We start from the raw sequence: 22,036 nt of genomic DNA, 5'->3' as shown, positions 1-22,036 counted from the left end.
GAGTTAAAGTTCGTGTCGTAATCATTTCATAATTAAATCCACTCTGATCAACGTTGATAACTTGCTCCAGTGGATACTTCTTGTCGTGAATGGTTCGACGTATGTCTCGAACGAAACTCCGCTTCCACTGACCGATCATCCTGCTTCACTTGAGTAGCCATTGTTACGAATTTGATGATTTTCCATGGCTGCAGGTTTAATCCTTCTTGATTCGGAAAACCATTTTCGAGAAGCCATAAATACAACAATTCCAAGATCGGTTGCTCGATTCTGTGCATATATCCAAATTTCTTTTTCAGTTATCCGATGATACTTGGGAGGAGCACGTTCAGACAGAACCCAAGACTTCACAGATTCGCGAAGGGTGGTCAACTTGAGTTTCTTCGAATCCCGGTTCAATTGCCATCTCATGCGCTGAATATTCTTGGCAGTGACGGTAGCTTTTGTTCTTCGGGATGCTGATTTAGCTTGTTTGCATCTTGGTGCTCTCTCGTAGACTTCAACTACTGCAGCGACTTTGGCAGGCTTTCACAATCGCCACGCTGCAGTTTCTTGCGAGAGTGACTGTCTCCTCCTTATCCACATAGATGTCTGACTCACCCCCAAGAGCAAGCGATTTACATGACAAGGCATCCATCGGTTCATCGTTCTCGTCGACGAAGAGATGGTCTTCTATCCGGATGGTAACCTGTTCAAGATTACGGTTCACAATCATTATTTTCATGTTGGTATGTATCCTCCGTGCAATTGTTTTCTACATTACTGTGGGTGTAACTGTCGCATCAGAGACAGATTGGAGCTCAAGGATGGTTTTCATGACATCAACTGACGTTGCCATGACGATAGTCCAATGTACGTTGGAAAAGTACGTTGTCAGAATTAGCACAAGAATTCTTGAAAATCACGTAGAATAGCAACACGAGTTTCTCCTTGTTCAACTGCCTATGAAATGAAAATGTCAAACACAGCGCGTCTAAGTACGTTTACGTTTGACGAAAATTTGTAATGCTCATGGTCAGAGATATCTCCAATTGTGAAAGCACTAGGATTCAACAGAATTCGCTTGCTGCACGGAAGGCTCCTGGAGGGAATCATTTTCGTACCTTTTTTCTTACTATCTATTGACCCACCTTGCTGATTACTTTCGCTCGCAATGTTCTGCTAGTATGGTGAAATGTGTTGTCAACATTCTTGGACCCTGGATCCGTATGGCACAACCCTAGCATGTGGCATATCACATAATTTGGTACGATGAGCAAACTTTAAAGACAAATCGTGGTCTCTCGACAATTGCTTTCTATACGGTATGTTGCAATGAAGCTCCTATGACCAGATGTATGCATGACTCATCCAACCCTTTCGTTCTATACGAGTTCCTAACCTGTGCCGGTCAATAGTTGCATGGTCAACCGTGATGTCTTATGATATATATATACTTAACCGCATGTTCATATTTTTAGACAATTTAAAAATACCAACAACCTAGTATAGTCCTATTTGAAAAACTTCAATTTAGAAAACGATAGCAATACTGACAGACTGAGGTTGGGGAATGGTACCAATCACAGTATGTTTGCTGTTGAGTCGAATGACGTTTGTGCCAAGTTTTGTTTCTAGTATATGCATGCAATGGTCAGGCAACCTTTCGAGAAAATATATTTTAGAATGGCTGAAAAAAATTTATAACATACGATAGTTGAGAGACAGTAACACTCAATGTCTTTTTGATATAGCATCGTGTGATGTTTCTGCCAAGCTTGGTGTATAAACGTCTCATCGTACGGAACCTGTTTTACAACTTCTCATTTTTATAATTGTTGGCAACACTGACAAACTGGGGTACTTAGGAGAGGAATGCGTCCACAGTATACTTTCTTCAATGCGGAATGATGTTAATGCCACGTTTCATGGATATACATCCAATGGTATAGAAACCATCTTCCACACTGTATTTACAGTTCGTTGGCAACATTGACCAAATGGGTATATCCGGGTGCAAAGTGATGTTGTCAAACCCTTGCCCAAGTCACGTTCTAGCAATGAGCGGAAAAGGAACGTGATGGGCTCAGGCGCTTACACGTGATGCATCGTAACATCCACTTTTATTCTGTTGAATACATCAACAAAGCGGCCCCTTATAGGGTCAAGTTGACGACCCGCTTGGGAGAGTAATACTCCCGGAAGTACGTTTTTTCGCGCGCTACTCTAGCCAGCTGTTTTACGCGCTATCCTAGCCAGTTGTTTTAAGTTGGTCACAAAATCTATATCACGGAGTACAAGGGGAACAAAACGAGTCCTGCGGGGCTTCTAACCCGTTCCTACTACTACTACTACTACTTATCTGCACAAAAGTAAGTAAATCACATTTTTGAGTATTATTTTCATGTTATTTTAATTTAAAAAGTGTTGTAAAAAAACTTTCCTCGGGCCGGGTTTGAACTAACGCCAAAAGAGGTTTTCGTTACTAGCATATAGCGGTAGCCCACTTTTTATTATTATTATTATTTATTTAACTAACACAAATATAGTGTACAGGTAACAGGAAATTATACATTTCAAAGGTCGTCTCATAGAATAAGATTAAAAAAAAACTATGGACCAGTACATCATAGTGTTAATTGTTCATTTAAAACAACAAAAAAATTGCCAAAGTTCTTTTGCCTTACACTGGGAGAAAATTTCCATTTTTCTTTGAAAACATGATATTTGTAACTGTCCACTGTATACTCCTGATTTGTCAAAAGATATTGTATCGTAATTCCACAAAGTCAAATCATTGGATTGTGTTTTTGTGATGGAAAGTATTTAAAATCTGGAAATAACATGAAGTCTGGCGAAAACGTATCAATACTGCAACGATATATAATGCGTAAAATAGTTCCGAGAAGGAGCCAGATGGGACTAACTAGACTGTAGGTTCTTAGTCTATGTTGAAGGTTATCAAGTTCAGAGCAAGATATACAATTTGGGGATTGAGTGAGATGAATCTTGTGTAGTCTGCCTTTTGTTGGTACCAAATCATGCACTACTTTATACCAAAGAGTTCGTTGTTTGGCGTTAAGAATTGTATTATTTACATTTTCCCAAATCTGATTCCAATTGTGATTTGAATGAAACTTGAGACTTCTGTACATCACTGTCTGTGTGAGTTGTAAGGATTGATACATATTTTTGACACTAAATCTTACTGGTACACTTCGATCGAGAACATTATAATCACTTTCAAAAATATTGTTGTTCTGAATGTATCTGACACAGGAGGGAATCACTGTGAGGTTAAGAGGTGCTACTGTCCCTGTTTTCTCTATCCAGTAGAAGCTCCATATTTTCACAAATAACGATTTGTCTGAATGAAGAATGTAGAACCATTTAAGGAAATACAAAACTTTACACTTAATGTGAACATCAACTAAATTCAATCCTCCATTAAATTTGGGTTATTACATACATAGGAGTTTATTTATTTATTTATTGAACAAATTCCCAGATACAGCATAACTTTGCCATTTTACACAGGGATATGCAAACAAAAGAAAGAAAAAAACAAGACAACAATAATAACAACATAGAAAAAAGAGTGTAAGAGTAAAACTATTCCGTCAAAGCTCGTTTAATTGCTCTTTCAAACACTGGGTAGCCCGAAAAAATGTCCACATCAGTTGTTACTTGATTATAACAGTTTGGTATTCTTTAAAAAAGAGACCTCTGTATAACAGCCAACCTAGGACGGGCAAGATGGAATAGGTGGGTATTCCGGGTAATGCTGGAAGGGACACGTAAGGATAGTTCCTGATGTAATATTTCTGATCTTAAGTCTCCATTAACTATTTTATGTAGATATTTCAGATCAGAGATAATTCTGCGTAGTTCAGGAGTCTGAATATTAAGATGTCGCAAGAGTTCCTTCTTAGATAATATTCGAAGTGCAGGAACACGAAAACGGACTATAGCGATGAAGAACTTGAGAACAGAATCAAGTCTGGAGAGATGTGTAGGTGCTGCCATGGCCCATATGGGAGAGCAGTATTCGATCTTGGGCGCTATTAAAGTCTTATAAAAAGTTGCTAATGAAGAAACAGTGCGTAGTTCGGTGAATCGATAAAGAAGTCCCAACATGCGCATTGAATTCTTTAGTATTGAGGAGATGTGGTCAGAGAATGTGAGTTTTGAAACAAAGATGACACCAAGATCATTATAACTAGCAGAATGTGTGATACGAGAATCGTTGATATGGTATGTGGAGGGAACAGGAGACGTTTTCAAAGTAATAGTAATACTGTCACATTTCTTACTGTTGAGTTTCAAGTGCCACATTTCACACCAGCCTATAAGTTAATTTATGTCTTCCTGTAGAGCAATTGTGTCATGGAGACACGATATTTCTCTGTATAACTTACAATCGTCAGCAAAAAGCAGAAGGCCACTAGGTTGAGCTGATAAGTGGGTGTAGAGTCATCCATATACAGGACAAACAGCAGAGACCCAAGTACACTCCCCTTAGGCACCCCTGAGATCACGGGTTGGAGGTTAGAAGTCGCCCCTGAAAGAACAACTCTCTGTTTACGGTCCTTCAAGTAGCTTGTGATTAGAGAGAGAAATTTGCCATGTACATTAAATCTATTGGAGAGTTTATGAAGAAGATGAATGTGACTGACAGAATCAAAGGCCTTCGAGAGATCAAAGTAGATAACATCTAATTGAGTATTGTTATTCATACATTTGACTGCACAGGAAAGAAGAGTACTTAAGTTTGAGAGAATTGAGCTTTTCGGTAGAAAGCCGCGCTGAGAACTATGGATGTAAGTTAAGGTGAATTTAAGTAGCCTGTCTTTGATTATTTTTTCGCAGATATTTGATATTACAGAAAGAAGAGATATTGGCCTATAGGAGGATACATGATCTTTAAGTCCTGATTTATATATTGGGGTCACGTGAGCTAGTTTCCAATTGATGAGATAATACCCTTCCTTGAAGCATCTATTGAATAAGATAGTTAGAGGAACCGCAATAACTGAAGCAGTTTTGTTGAGAAAGAGAGGACTAATTTTATCAGGTCCAAGTGATCTATGTGGAGACAACGATAGCAAGAGAGCCAGAACTTCGCCTGGGGTGGGAGAGAGATTGGATAAGGTGCCCGAACAGATGGGGCATAGAGGGGGAAGATGGGTTGTAGAGGGAAGGGAAGTAAATGTTTTGCAGAAGTAGTTATTGAAGAGGTCGTGTCTTTGATCATCACTCGCTTGAGTATTTTCATCTTGAACTGTTGCCGGTATGCCCGGAGATTTTGTTCTAGATTTAATTACAGACCAAAAGACTTTAGGGTTACTAACAGTAAAATCACCAATTGAGTCCATGTATTCAAAATATTTACGCCGCTGTACCTTCTTGGCAAGACTTCTCATTCTAGCAAAGTTTTTGTATGTGTAGTCACTCGGATGTGATTTCCATAGAGTCCAGGCAAGCTTTTTGTTTTAAAGAAGTTCACGAAGTTCATTGTCGTACCAGATCGGAAACCTGTTCGATTTCGATGCTTTCACCAGCACAAAGTCCTTTATGGCTGAGTGGACAACAGATGTAAATAAGTCCACAGCGTCGTCAACAGTTCCTACCTCTAACAAACACTAAGGAAACAGCTCAATAGCCCGGCAGATGTCACCCCAGGGGGCTTTCTTCCAAAGAAGTTGTGACCTACTTTTTAGGGGCTGGTTTGTAGTAGTGAAGGGGAGGAAATCGAAAGAAACATCTAAGGAATCGTGATCCTTTCCGCGATAAAAATGGATCCTTTCCACACAAACCAATAGAGTTCAGTCTGAATTTGCCTACTACAACGTAATGGCAAGGGCAAGAGTTGGCCAACAACCAAATTTTCGCAGCTAAATATGTGTTAGAAATCCAAACTCTTTCCTTTAAACAGAAATTACGATCTTTCCAGTTGTGGCACGTAACTTTGATGATTTGAATAATCACATTCCAATTGTAAGTAATCATTTCATGTACAGACCTACAAACCCAGATTCCTAAGATCTTGACATTGTCAACTTGGGAGATTTGTATATTATGTTCACTATTCCAGTTTCCAAATTTAAGTAATTTTGTTTTCTCCATATTAAGTTGTGCACCACTATATTTTGTAAAGGCATGAATAGTGGTAATGACACTATCCAACTCAATTGTATCTTTAACAAGGACAGTTATATCGTTTGCGTAGGAAAAAAGTTTAAATTGTAAATCAGCGAATTGCATACCAGATATGTTTACTTCAAGTGTATAAAGCAAATGCATCATATATATATTAAAAAGGATCATGGATAATGGACATCCTTGTCTCACTGGTCGTTTAACAGCAAAGGATGGAGTAAAATATCCATTAACCTGCACGTTGGATCTCGATATAGTATATAAAGCTTTGACTTGTTGTATGACTTCCATTCGAAACCCAATATTACTCATCACGTGATATAAATAGTCACGATTTACTAAATCAAAAGCACCTTGAAAATCTATTGATAATATTCCATATGGTTTTTTGCTGTAATCCAAATATGACACTGTGTCTCTTAAATCCACCAGCAAATCAATCATGTTCCGATCATTAAATCCAGCTTGCATTGGATGTAATATAGAGGGTATAACCTTCATTAGCCGATTTTCTAAGCATTTAGCAATGATTTTGTAATCCACACAAAACACAGATAATGAACGATAATCTTTAATTTTACGTGAATATCTAGTTTTCGGAATTAGAATAATGACACCTTGGGAGAAATTCGGATGACGAACGTTACCGAAAAGAATTTCATTCACCATGTGAGTGAATTCTGCTCCAATGGTGCCAAAAAATTTCTGGTAAAATTCTGCTATTAAACCATCTAATCCTGTCGTCTTGTTTCTTTTAAGATTTTTAATAACTTCCCATATTTCTTTCTCTGTATACAATTCCATTAACATATCATTAGCTGCAGGCGTAATTTGTGTCGCATCAGAAATGTCTACAAGATGTTAAACCTATTGTAAATTCTTTGTCAAATAAATTTTTGAAATGTTCATATACGCATAAGGAAATGTCAGCCTGTGATGATAGTACATTACCGGAATCAGTTTCCAGTTTTGTAATCAATTGTTTCTGTCTTCTTGCACGGTGTTTAATCAACTGGTATAATGCTAACTTTTCGTCAGGTAAAATATCAGTATTTCGATATGAAGTTCGAAGTTTTGCAATTTTCTTACATTGTAGCTGTAATATTTTACGTTTGAAATATTTCCCATCCCTGTAGGAAATCTCAGTATTACCGTGAGAAAGTTTGGTTGTTTCTGCTAAACATTTCATATAATAATCCATAGTATATTTATCTGTATTGTGTTTTTCCCGAGCATATTGTATACAAAACCATTTTATATTTTTCTTAACATACGTTTGCCACCACTGTGTTGTTGTGGAATATCGCTGCTTGTACTTAACCCATAATTTCCATTCTTCAGAAAACAACTCATTGCAGTCTTGGCGTTGTAAGAGCTGTGCATTCATTTTCCAAAAACATTTCCCATAAGAGACAAAAGGCTTTCCAATGGCAAGCTCTAGTTTAATTGCAGAATGATCTGTGAAGGGCGCAGGGTAGACATTATAATCAATTAATTGTGAAATGATAGTACGATTAACATAGCATCTATCTATTCTAGAACCAGCATTATTCCTGAGATATGTAAATAGCTTATATCGTTCACACTGAATAGCACAATCAAATAAATGGAATTGATCGATGAGGAGTTGTAATGCTGTACTATATGAAGGCACACCCTGACAGTCTTGTGGTCGAAGGTGACAATTAGTATCACCTATTAAAATCATGTTATTGAAGATGCCTGTAAACAGATATAAAATGTCGGAAATATAAAACAGTTCTCGAGCTTCCCTGTTTTGATGCCCACTCGGAGCATACATATTTACAATAACAGTTTGGTCCCAATATAAAGCAATACCACGACCATCAACTAACATTTTAATATCTGAAATGTGAATGCCATCTTTAACTAAGATCGCAGTACCAAAGTGCTTCTCCCCAAGATTTACATAACTGGTGTAGCCAAAAATATATGAAAAATCATCAGTCGTAACTTCCTGAAGACAGAGGAAGTCGACATCATGTTCAAAAACAAACTGTTTGAATAGGGCCTGTTTTACTTCAGATTGTAGTTTGTTAATATTTAGTGAAATGCACCTAGTAACATATGGCATTCAAGTGAACATAAATTAACTATTAAACTGCACAAATTGTTTAAAATGTATGTTATTGGATAGAATGAAAGTAGAGAAATTGGTTTTCGACGTCAAAAACTATGTCTGTACACTTTGCTTGTCTGTTCCTTCAATTTGACTGATTTTTCTTCTTTTCTTCTTGTTTCTACTCTCATTCAAAATCTCAATTGATGTGCTCTCCGTATTCAATTCATCATTTATTCCTTCTGTCTCTGGTAAGCTCTTTCCTTCGTCTGGGTCTGCAGTATCATAGTTCTTGTCAGCTAGAACAGTACAATCTTCGTCTGCTGTCACAACAGAAGGTATAGTATCGTCAGATGGTTTGTCAAGAGATACAGTCATACATACTGTCATTTGATTGTCATTTGTAAAAACTGGGCCAAGACTAACGTCCTCAGGCTGTAAAGCACCTATGTGTTCCGCAATTTGAAGGGTAGCAGCACTCTTTTTAGTCACAGCTTGAACTAATGGAGGGAAATTGTGCTCGGAGAGAGTGAAGTCGTCAATCTTGGAAATATGGGGATCGAGAGTGTTGTACAGTGCTGCTGATCTGACAGTTGAAATATATTCTCTTTCCTCTATTCGTTCAGTTATCTTTTGTTCTGTAGTTGGTGATTGAATTTGTCCATCATCCGGTGATAATTCTGTTGGAAGAAAGATTACTACCTGCCGTTGCAGAACACCTGAAGATGTAGATGGCAAATTTTGTTGCTGTGTCACTGTAGTTCTTCTTCTGTTTAAAGAACATCTATTAGCTACGTGTTCAACTGATTCACAAATAAAACACGTGGGGGGTTGTCCGTGTATACCTTGCACCTGATCAGCATTGAGGTTTATCGTATCAGACAGCCATTTATGCATTGCATAAGGGCTAAACCTATGTCGACTCGTCGACTTATCAAATGCAAATTTGATTGTATTTTCTCTTAAATTCTTTTCCATTTTCACAAAAACTCAAAAGCAAAAAAAAGTTCGTCAAATATCGTATATAAATATATATATCTATATAAATGTGTAGCTGTCTCAGGAAGAACATGCAAAATAACAGGCCACACTTTACCTACCACTTCGCAGTTCCATTTGATAGGCACTACACAAGTAAACACGTTAACTTCGCAGAGCACGCAGACACATCCACACACTTCCACGGTCAACGAGAAAATACCCACCCACTCGGCCATGAGGACCGACAACAACAATTGTTTGAATTCTGCTATTTAAATGCAATGTGGCAAGACATAGATAACGCCAACCAATCAGAACTGTGTTTTTCGTTCCTACTTCCGGGAGCATTACTCTCCTGAGCTAGTCCTGTCAAGTTGTGGGTTTGCCTGTGATTTGAAAATGGTTTCGTACTTCTCATGGCAAGAGCTTTCAGACGATATTGTAGATACATGGAAAATAATATTAAATGATTATAGGTTATTTATTGGTGATTGGAATAATTATAATTTAAATAAAGTCAAGTCTGAGTTAAGAAACTACAAAGATATGAAATTGTGATATGGTGGAATGACACGTGTTATTGTTATTGTTTGGCATTGTTTGCTTATGTAATCAGTTATGCATGGTTGTGTTTTGATGTTCATGAAATACTGTCGAGACGCTAGCTCTCAGTATGGTGTAAATAGAAATTGAGAAAAATTAATGTAAGCCTGAATTTCAGAAAGATGTAATGAAACCATTTTTGTTAACACAAACACAATTTGGATATGGCATAATATTCAGATTCGCAGAGATTGACAGTCTGAGAATTCGGTCACGATGTGACAAGGTCTGCAACGAAAGTTTGACCAATAGTTGAGGTAATCAACGTCGAGACATGAAACGACGAATTCCATCGTCTGGAGAGGAGAATAAAGACAAGATCTAGACTGGATCAAGGATCAGAAAGTTCAGAGAATCAGAAGAAGAGAGTTGGGTCCGAGTTCGAGATCAGAGTTTGATATCAGAACTTGCAGTCTTAAGATTCGACGGTTACGAATATTACGAACTACCATCTTATGATGGTTGGCTTCTAGTCGGTTAGTTGTGATAAAGCCGAGCTGCCAATATAGGTCTCAGTAGTTTATATATTCGATCAACGTGAGAGCAATATATTCCATGGTCATGACCTAGGACTAAAGACCTTCGATTGTACCAAGATCTGCCAATGTAGTCCAGAGAGGAACCCAGGAGTGGAACATTCGTCGCACCAAGCAGCCAGAACATCTTAAGGTATGTGTACCTCAACTATAAGTGTTACTTGTGGTCAAATCTCCAGATGCTTGAGTACTGTGATCTGAATTCATTAAGTCATATCCGCTAGTACAACACAATTACACGTAACACCTTTCATTGATCAGAATACATGAAATTTTAGATGAAGTGGAGTGTTTCTTTAATTTACTGAATGATCCTCTCGCTAGTAATTAGATTTCTTAAAACCTACTCATTTCAGATAATGGGTAGAAGCAACTTCTCCGCGTCACAACGCATTCATCCCCGAAAACTATAGGCACGACGCGAGGAGGTTGTTATGGTGGAGATGCTCTTGGTTCGATTCCCGGTTCGTTCATAATTTTCTTAGATATATTAACCCACCTTGTTATGGTGGAAATGTATTTGGTTCGATTCCCGGTTCATTTATAATTGTCTTAAATATATTATACCACCATTGTTATGGTGAAGATATTTTTGGTTCGATTCTCGGGCAATTTAGTTTGTATTTCGTTATGTCATATTATTAACTAACCCGCCATTGTTATGGTGAAGGCAACCTTTGGTTCGATATCCCGGAATATTACAATAATTTAGGTCGTTTAATTGAGAATATATTTAATGTTTATTAGACACGCTAGAAGAAATGAAAGTAGTATTCATAATAAGAAAAATAGGTTAACCCTCACCACCCACCCTCACGGTCAGTTAAAGTTAACTAAAGTTATTTTAGAGTTAAAAATTTAATAAAAAATGAGTGAAAATACAGTACTAACTAGAGCACAGAAAACAAATAAAGGCATACGAGTAGAGTTAATAATTTATTTAGTTTGGGAACGCCTGAAAAACGAAAACAAGTAAATATAAATAGTCAAAATACAGAAGTGGAACCCGCAAGTCCAAAGATTGAAGTAGAAAAAGGACCTGTGTTTAATTTTCCAAGTAGCCCGGTAGTGAAATCATTTTCCGAAGATTATCCATCAATTATTCAGTTTGACGAAAATTTGTTACATAATAGTAAAGACGGGAATTCAGAAAATTTCAATAACAGTGGTGAAACAAATATGGCATCGACCGTGACTTTTTATGCGGATGTAAATAAACTTCCTAAATTTGATTTGAAGAGTGATGGAGACAATATCATTTTTGGATGAGTTCGATGATGCTTGTCAAATGGCAGGTGTCGCGGAAAATAAGAGGAAAGAGTTATTGCCAATCGTATTTAAACGTGTTGGTAGACAGTGGATCAAGTTGTTCTTAAAGTGGAAAAATTTGAATGATATAACTTATAAGGAATTACAGGCGGAGATAGTTGACGAGTTTACGCGGACAAACATAAGCTTAGATATAGAGGAAAGAATCCGGGAACGGTTACATCAGAATTACGTATATAATTCTGATTATATACGTTTTGTTGATATTAGGAAACAAATTAAGTTTAGTATTGAACTGGCTTATAAAAATTATAATCAGAAAATAGAAGAGAACATCATTAAAGAACCTAAGGTATTCTGGAGATATGTAAATAGTAGAAGATGTCCAAATTTGACTAAGAAACATTCTGTTCTTGAGTACAATAACGATAAAATTATCGATAATAAATTAAAAAGTGAAGCCTTTGCCACACGTTTTCAATCTGTTTATAGTTCAGAACGACCTAATATAGATTTATCTGAAATATACTCAATTACAACACCTTCATCTGCAGATATAATGGTTTTAGGTAAGATATATGAATTCGAAGTTGAAGCAGCAATAAATAAAATAGAAAGTAAAAGATCATTTGGTCATGATAGTATACTATCTTATATTTTTAAGGGTTGTAAAGAATTCCTCATCAAACCATTAACTTATTTGTTCAATTTGTCTTTGCATCAAGGAAAATTTCCAGCAAAATTTAAAATTTCAGCGGTATGCCCAGTTCCTAAAGTTAATCCAGTAAGATTGATAGAAGATTATGGACCAATTAATCTCATACCTTCTCCTGCTAAAATATTTGAAGCAGTTATTTATAAACATCTATTCAATCATGTTTCTAGATATTTGTCTAACTCTCAATATGGTTTTAGGTGTAATCGATCAACTACTTCAAATTTATTGATTATGAATCAAGTAATTAATGACTCTTTCAATAGAGGGACACAAGTAGATGTAATATGTACAGACTTTAAACGAGCTTTCGACTTGGTTGACCATGGTGTACTTCTTAGAAAGCTGAGAATGGTATATTGAGGGATTTAACTAAATTGTTTTATTCATATTTAACTGAAAGAATGCAATATGTAATCTTTAATAATATCAAAAATTTAAACAATATTCAGTATATTCAGGGGTACCTCAATGATCAAATTTAGGTCCTTTACTTTTTCTGATAATGATTAATGATCTACCAGAAGCTTTTAAACATACATCATGCCTGATATTTGCAGACGAAACGAAATTATATAATGATATCCAAACACAGAGGGATTGTAATACATTACAGTCGGATATAAATAGATTAAGTGAGTGGTGTATGAAAAACAAATTCCAACTGAATATTTCTAAATGTTATGTAATGACTTATACACTCAACAAAAACAAATATTGTTTGAATATAATATAGGAAATCAGAGGTTAAAAAGAAAGGAAATTATAAGAGATCTAGGGGTTTGGTTTGACATGAATTTGAAATTCAAACACCATATAAATATAATAACTAGTGAAGCTTTTAAAATGCTCGGTTTTTATAAAAAGGTCAAGTCATTATTTTAAAAATACTAGAACTATATTATCGTTATATAATGCATTTGTACGATCAAAATTAGAATATGCATCTATAGTTTGGGATCCTTTCTATCAGTGTCAAAAACAACAAATTGAGAAAGTTCAAAACAAATTATTGAAATATAGTGCCTATAAAATATTTGGTATACAAACACAATATATTTCTTACAAAGTTCTTTAAAAATTTAAATTATTGTCACTAGAAAAAAGGAAGTTTATACAAATAGTGTTATATCTTAAAAAATTGATTGACAATAGGGAAGATAACATGTTTTTATTAGGCAGATTACCTTTTTATATTCCTCGACAAAATCTAAGAGGAAGAAATACTTTTTACATGCCTCATAATAGAATAAGTACTAACAAAAATTATCCACTGTATAAATTATGTGATGCGGGTAATAGAATTGGGGCTATGGGTTTAGATATATTTCAGTATAAATTTAAGATTTTCAAGCGAAAGTGTTTTGAGAAGTTAATTGATAAATTGTAGATTTGTTTTTGTATGTCTGTAATGTACCATTACAGTTGAAAGTAATGGCAACTTTTTTCTACGCACCCTGTACCTAGTAAATTTTTTTTATTCGATTTCGGTTTAATTACACAATTTATTTATTCTCCCTACTTCGAATTAAATGTAATGAATCGAAAGGTTTCCTTAGTAATCATATTTTAACTGAATAATATATTTATTTATATTTTGATTGATTGTAAATCCCATTTTCGCATATACAAGTTGAATAGTTACAAGGTATACCATTCTGACGTCATACCGAAACATAGTTCCGTCATTGGATATAAATTTTCTTAATTTCAGACCAATGTAGAATTTAGTCAGGTACCTAATTTTTCCCTCACCCCCTCTCACTACTCCATAGTCACTTTCAGATCCGGTTATATCTAGATTTCACTAAAATTCTATTCGCTTTGTAATTTCCGCGGCTGTTAGAAAACGCCCTGATTGGTGGAATTCTCCAATCCCTGGCGTTTTCGGCGCAATGTTATCATAATAATCGAACACACACTAGCAGGAGCAGCTTGTGATTTTCGTGCCACATATTTTTCGGGAAGGTCTCGAATTTTCAAGGAAAACTAAGGTAACATATAATGTAACTTAATAGTTAAAGATTTACAACGGCATAGGAGCCCGGAAAATTCACAATTTTTGGTAAAGAAGCGGCAATTCAGTGAAATACAGGATTTGTGTTTACAGACGCCATATTGCTCGTCATCCAATCAAGCTAGAATAGACAGAGTGAAATAGTGACTTTACTTTCTTTTTCTTTCAAATTCAGTTAGGGATTAGGGAAATTACGACATGTTTAGTGCATGTTGTTCGTGTATTAGGTAGATGTGATTTTTTTTATTATTTAGTAAGTGCATGTACCTAGTAGGTTTCCTAGCTGTAACATCAATAATCATAATGGCAGCTTAAGCTAGCGTAAAAGGGCTCCTATCCCCTTTTCGAAATTGAACCAGTTCTAGCGGAGGAATGGGTTAGTTATTGTTTGTATTAGGGCCTTTTCCCCTCTCAGGGGAAGGGTCCCTCAATAAACCTCGTTAAGGTGCCCCCAGGGCATCAATCTTTAGTAATAATTTTGTAAACAATTGGTCAGGTCAATTGGACCTAGGGTTAACTATTCTCATTTTGCCCCCCATCAAGTTCAATAGAGCCAACTCTATATACCGACAAGGAGTTGTTTGCCTTTAATATGCATGTAATTAAATGGTGCTTGCTTAGTTAGTATTTATGTGTAGTATTTATAGTGGTGTGTGTAGTTAGTAGTTCTGAGTGAGTGCATGATTTTACCATAAGGACAGTGTATTAAATACGCGTCAATTTAGTACCATTTTTCTAACTATACATAAATAAACGAGAGTAAATATTAGATTTCTGATTAATAAGTACAAGTATATATTTAAATACACGGTAAATTATGCCTCCACTACAGCGCCACCGTGTCCGTTTTCGGTAGTCAATTGTTTGTTGACATTACGACGTCGCATGACTTAGTAATCTAAGTTCTTTAATTTTGGCCATTTATTCTCAAATTACATCCTGTGAACATGGTGTTCGGTTCAGATGAGTATACAGTCATATAAGATAGCATGAGATCTTACTGTACTGAAAATTACAGCTTGCTAGGTCCAGTAGTAATCGAAATATCCACTGAAATAAAGAATGCCTATTTTCTTAATAGAGGTAAAGTCCATATGCTGCTACTATTTGTTTCAAAATGTAGTTTTAAATTCTCTTTTCCCGTGGCTGTAGAAAATTTCCATTGTTGCTTTAGTTTTATCAGCAAATCAGAAATAAATTAATCGTTGACAATTTAACTTTCAGTAAATACACATATGATTTTTTTTACTGCGAAGTAAATACAATTTGGGTGCTTCGAAACAAAGAGTCAGTGGTTCGATGAATGTTATCGTGTAGTAGTTTGAGCGTGATAGATTGTGATAATTATATATTTATTAGTGTGTAATGTAAATATGTGTATGGCCTGCGTGTAAAATGTATGAAATAGGGTGTCTATAAAATATTACTTCGCGCGAAAATGAGTAAATAATGAATGAATGTAATGATATATTAGTAATATGATATAAAATATGAATGAGATGATATGACACCTATATTTAAATGGATAGGCCTAGTGTATATTATATAGTGAGAATATGAATATGTTTACTAAGAAAAATCTCTCGCGTTTTGAATCTACACCAGTACATTCATCCAACCGAGTTTCCTATTTGGACAGTAAAGTATAGTTGGGAATTGTGTGTTACTTCGCATTTAAGTACCTCATAGTAACAGCCCCGGATTCTTAAGCCTTTCATCAGATAGGGTAGGATCATGTGGGAATTACTTCTAAAGGTTGACAGAAATGATAATTAAAAAAACTAACTGCTATATCCCGTGATCATTGAAAAGTATAGGTTTGGTCATTTGTACCTTTAACATTCATTGACTCTTCAAGATTTTTTTTTCGTTGCTTACCTTATTTATTTATTGTGCAGTGTTCATATAGCTGACAGCTCAGTTCGAACTATCCGATTAAATCAACTTCTACTAAATTAATATTTATGTCATTAGCGTACCCGGATGTCGACCCCTAGTCCCCTTAAGTATTTTCATTTCTTTTCTTAGTTTAATTAGATGAGGGAAATTAACGACATCCCAGACTTTGGCATGTCTGCGCAGGGTAGCCATCGGTGATGTTTGGTCATTGAAATCACCGATCCAAAATTCAGTTTATTTAATTTTTTTATTTTGGCAAATTCTCATTAGGGATATCGTATCTATTACTCTAGTTTCATTACTATTCTGGACTCTCCCAGTTTCTTAGAGGTCGGATGATTTTTTTTCTTTTTGAAATTCTAAATTAGCGCCTTCTCTAACCTTCCGGTGGATTCCGGGATCTTCAAGGACTCAACCGGATACAGCAAGGAGGGGAATTTCCTTAAAGCTTTCGTCTTTCTGAAAATTCCCTTGCGGGCACGGACTAGTTGTGTGTTTGGAGATAACTTTTGAGTTTACGTATTTAAGTAAACCACCCCCTTTTTGGCATAAAAGAGAATATTTGGTTATAGTATGTTGTATACGCAAATTCGACCACTTGTCTTTCGTAGTTGTAGTGTTCTGTCTCCTCTCTTTTACCTATTCTTTCTACTCCTTCTCTAAAGTTTTTTTTAAAATTTCAACCACCCCCCGGTTTTGAAACTCATGAAAACATACAATATTCATATCACTTATTTCGATCGTATGTACTAACTGAGACATCGAAGAATGCAATTCGTGGAGGTATTTCAGCACAACTCAGGACCACTTTCGCGATATCAATTCACCACGGGAGAAACTGGCGAGAAGGTACACTATAATTTCAGATTCCCAGAAACATACTTGTTATTCATCGATCGTACAAATTATACCCATTGACGACTGATTTCTGGTTTTTCTTTCTATTGATTGGTTATATGATGTATGTATTAGTAGTTTGGGCCCACTAGTATCGAATAACATTGATTTTTTTCCTTTCTCTGTATATACATCTATATATGTACTTACATAGTTTAAAGGGTTACGTACCTGCTCTATTTGTTGTATTTCTACCTTTTGTGTCAACTTATTAAATAATATCAACCATTTCTTTATACGCGGATCTTAGTAAATTGAATCTTTGTCGATTATCGGGTTTATATATATATAAAGTTCAATGTCGCAACCTTATGAGAAGAGAAAATAATTTTTGTTAGTCAGGGTTTTTGTTTTGTCTTTGAGCCAATAAAATGTGAATATTTATCGAATATAAAAAAGTTATGTAGAATTTAAATGTCGACGAAATACTAAGATGGATATTAAAGTGAAATTTATTATATTGAGTAATATATATATACTACTCAATATAATCATATTTTAACTGAATAATATATTTATTTATATTTTGATTGATTGTAAATCCCATTTTCGCATATACAAGTTGAATAGTTACAAGGTATACCATTCTGACGTCATACCGAAACATAGTTCCGTCATTGGATATAAATTTTCTTAATTTCAGACCAATGTAGAATTTAGTCAGGTACCTAATTTTTCCCTCACCCCCTCTCACTACTCCATAGTCACTTTCAGATCCGGTTATATCTAGATTTCACTAAAATTCTATTCGCTTTGTAATTTCCGCGGCTGTTAGAAAACGCCCTGATTGGTGGAATTCTCCAATCCCTGGCGTTTTCGGCGCAATGTTATCATAATAATCGAACACACACTAGCAGGAGCAGCTTGTGATTTTCGTGCCACATATTTTTCGGGAAGGTCTCGAATTTTCAAGGAAAACTAAGGTAACATATAATGTAACTTAATAGTTAAAGATTTACAACGGCATAGGAGCCCGGAAAATTCACAATTTTTGGTAAAGAAGCGGCAATTCAGTGAAATACAGGATTTGTGTTTACAGACGCCATATTGCTCGTCATCCAATCAAGCTAGAATAGACAGAGTGAAATAGTGACTTTACTTTCTTTTTCTTTCAAATTCAGTTAGGGATTAGGGAAATTACGACATGTTTAGTGCATGTTGTTCGTGTATTAGGTAGATGTGATTTTTTTTATTATTTAGTAAGTGCATGTACCTAGTAGGTTTCCTAGCTGTAACATCAATAATCATAATGGCAGCTTAAGCTAGCGTAAAAGGGCTCCTATCCCCTTTTCGAAATTGAACCAGTTCTAGCGGAGGAATGGGTTAGTTATTGTTTGTATTAGGGCCTTTTCCCCTCTCAGGGGAAGGGTCCCTCAATAAACCTCGTTAAGGTGCCCCCAGGGCATCAATCTTTAGTAATAATTTTGTAAACAATTGGTCAGGTCAATTGGACCTAGGGTTAACTATTCTCATTTTGCCCCCCATCAAGTTCAATAGAGCCAACTCTATATACCGACAAGGAGTTGTTTGCCTTTAATATGCATGTAATTAAATGGTGCTTGCTTAGTTAGTATTTATGTGTAGTATTTATAGTGGTGTGTGTAGTTAGTAGTTCTGAGTGAGTGCATGATTTTACCATAAGGACAGTGTATTAAATACGCGTCAATTTAGTACCATTTTTCTAACTATACATAAATAAACGAGAGTAAATATTAGATTTCTGATTAATAAGTACAAGTATATATTTAAATACACGGTAAATTATGCCTCCACTACAGCGCCACCGTGTCCGTTTTCGGTAGTCAATTGTTTGTTGACATTACGACGTCGCATGACTTAGTAATCTAAGTTCTTTAATTTTGGCCATTTATTCTCAAATTACATCCTGTGAACATGGTGTTCGGTTCAGATGAGTATACAGTCATATAAGATAGCATGAGATCTTACTGTACTGAAAATTACAGCTTGCTAGGTCCAGTAGTAATCGAAATATCCACTGAAATAAAGAATGCCTATTTTCTTAATAGAGGTAAAGTCCATATGCTGCTACTATTTGTTTCAAAATGTAGTTTTAAATTCTCTTTTCCCGTGGCTGTAGAAAATTTCCATTGTTGCTTTAGTTTTATCAGCAAATCAGAAATAAATTAATCGTTGACAATTTAACTTTCAGTAAATACACGTATGATTTTTTTTACTGCGAAGTAAATACAATTTGGGTGCTTCGAAACAAAGAGTCAGTGGTTCGATGAATGTTATCGTGTAGTAGTTTGAGCGTGATAGATTGTGATAATTATATATTTATTAGTGTGTAATGTAAATATGTGTATGGCCTGCGTGTAAAATGTATGAAATAGGGTGTCTATAAAATATTACTTCGCGCGAAAATGAGTAAATAATGAATGAATATAATGATATATTAGTAATATGATATAAAATATGAATGAGGTGATATGACACCTATATTTAAATGGATAGGCCTAGTGTATATTATATAGTGAGAATATGAATATGTTTACTAAGAAAAATCTCTCGCGTTTTGAATCTACACCAGTACATTCATCCAACCGAGTTTCCTATTTGGACAGTAAAGTATAGTTGGGAATTGTGTGTTACTTCGCATTTAAGTACCTCATAGTAACAGCCCCGGATTCTTAAGCCTTTCATCAGATAGGGTAGGATCATGTGGGAATTACTTCTAAAGGTTGACAGAAATGATAATTAAAAAAACTAATTGCTATATCCCGTGATCATTGAAAAGTATAGGTTTGGTCATTTGTACCTTTAACATTCATTGACTCTTCAAGATTTTTTTTCGTTGCTTACCTTATTTATTTATTGTGCAGTGTTCATATAGGTGACAGCTCAGTTCGAACTATCCGATTAAATCAACTTCTACTAAATTAATATTTATGTCATTAGCGTACCCGGATGTCGACCCCTAGTCCCCTTAAGTATTTTCATTTCTTTTCTTAGTTTAATTAGATGAGGGAAAGTAACGACATCCCAGACTTTGGCATGTCTGCGCAGGGTAGCCATCGGTGATGTTTGGTCATTGAAATCACCGATCCAAAATTCAGTTTATTTAATTTTTTTTATTTTATCAAATTCTCATTAGGGATATCGTATCTATTACTCTAGTTTCATTACTATTCTGGACTCTCCTAGTTTCTTAGAGGTCGGATGATTTTTTCTTTTTGAAATTCTAAATTAGCGCCTTCTCTAACCTTCCGGTGGATTCCGGGATCTCCAAGGACTCAACCGGATACAGCAAGGAGGGGAATTTCCTTAAAGCTTTCGTCTTTCTGGAAATTCCCTTGCGGGCACGGACTAGTTGTGTGTTTGGAGATAACTTTTGAGTTTACGTATTTAAGTAAACCACCCCCTTTTTGGCATAAAAGAGAATATTTGGTTATAGTATGTTGTATACGCAAATTCGACCACTTATCTTTCGTAGTTGTAGTGTTCTGTCTCCTCTCTTTTACCCATTCTTTCTATTCCTTCTCTAAAGTTTTTTTTTTAAATTTCAACCTCCCCGGTTTTGAAACTCATGAAAACATACAATATTCATATCACTTATTTCGATCGTATGTACTAACTGAGACATCGAAGAATGCAATTCGTGGAGGTATTTCAGCACAACTCAGGACCACTTTCGCGATATTCAATTCACCACGGGAGAAACTGGCGAGAAGGTACACTATAATTTCAGATTCCCAGAAACATACTTGTTATTCATCGATCGTACAAATTATACCCATTGACGACTGATTTCTGGTTTTTCTTTCTATTGATTGGTTATATGGTGTATGTATTAGTAGTTTGGGCCCACTAGCTTCGAATAACATTGATTTTTTCCTTTCTCTGTATATACATCTATATATGTACTTACATAGTTTAAAGAGTTACGTACCTGCTCTATTTGTTGTATTTCTACCTTTTGTGTCAAGTTATTAAATAATATCAACCATTTCTTTATACGCGGATCTTAGTAAATTGAATCTTTGTCTATTATCGGGTTTATATATATATAAAGTTGAATGTCGCAACCTTATGAGAAGAGAAAATAATTTTTGTTAGTCAGGGTTTTTGTTTTGTCTTTGAGCCAATAAAATGTGAATATTTATCGAATATAAAAAAGTTATGTAGAATTTAAATGTCGACGAAATACTAAGATGGATATTAAAGTAAAATTTATTATATTGAGTAATATGAATATATATATATATATATATATATATATATATATATATATATATATACACGACTATGTATGTAAAGGGCTCGGTATTTACCCTGGTTGCTTTAGGTTGCCATAGATCTTTGACACCCGACATTGACCAATTATTTGTGATATAAAGTATTACTGCGTAAATTGTAATAAATGACACCTTATTGAGTTGTTATTAATGTTTGTGACTATTAAAGTTGAATATCATGTTAAATACTGCATGTAAATAGAACAAGTAGCAGGTCGTAAGAAAAGTAAAAATAACCCTAATCCTTATCCAAATTTATTTTGCGAGATCATAGTGAAATCAGTAAGCTACGAAACAGTGCGCCCTACCAACGAATCCTTCTATCAGTAAACTATGAAACAAATCCTCCCCTACGACTGGAAGCGTAATTATTTATCTTTCGCCCGTTCAGTGACTACAATCTCTTGAATCCACGATCTATACTGGAAATAAAAATTTAGTGATCTTAAGTTGAACTGATTTTGGTTAATAATTTAGTAATGTGAATACAGGACCTAGATAGGTTCAAAGACATAGCTCCATTTAGATATAGTATAATGGAAATAAGTTCCCAATGTTTGGGACTGGACTCGATATTTTAAATCTCAATAAATTTTGAAATTTTATACCAAGTTCGTCAAGTGACGAGATGAAAATTCTATATAT

Source organism: Thermobia domestica, chromosome 12, assembly GCF_964235325.1.
Source record: "Thermobia domestica chromosome 12, izTheDome1.hap1.1, whole genome shotgun sequence".
Classification (NCBI taxonomy): Eukaryota; Metazoa; Arthropoda; class Insecta; order Zygentoma; family Lepismatidae; genus Thermobia; species Thermobia domestica.
Note: the sequence above shows the minus strand (reverse complement) of the source record.